Source organism: Cebus imitator, unplaced genomic scaffold (assembly GCF_001604975.1).
Source record: "Cebus imitator isolate Cc_AM_T3 unplaced genomic scaffold, Cebus_imitator-1.0 Scaffold124, whole genome shotgun sequence".
Lineage (NCBI taxonomy): Eukaryota > Metazoa > Chordata > Mammalia > Primates > Cebidae > Cebus > Cebus imitator.
Genome location: NW_016107439.1, coordinates 2,105,531 through 2,105,803, shown reverse-complemented (window position 1 = coordinate 2,105,803; position 273 = coordinate 2,105,531).

The window sequence follows — 273 nt, the reverse complement described above, 5'->3', positions numbered from 1 at the left end:
GGCTCAAGAGACCCTCTTCCCTCAGCCTCCCAAGCAGTTAGGACTACAGGCACACACCAATCATGCCTGGCTAATTTTTCAATTTTTGTAGAAACTGGGTCTCACTATGTTGGCCAGGCTGGTCTCAAACTCCTGGTCTCAAGTGATCCTCCTGCTTTGACCTCCCAAAATACTGGGATTACAGGCACGAGCCAGCACGCCTGGCACTGAGTGCCTTTTCAATGGGACACGGAGACAGCTTTTGCTTCGTGCTGCTTCAAGTTTTGTATAAAT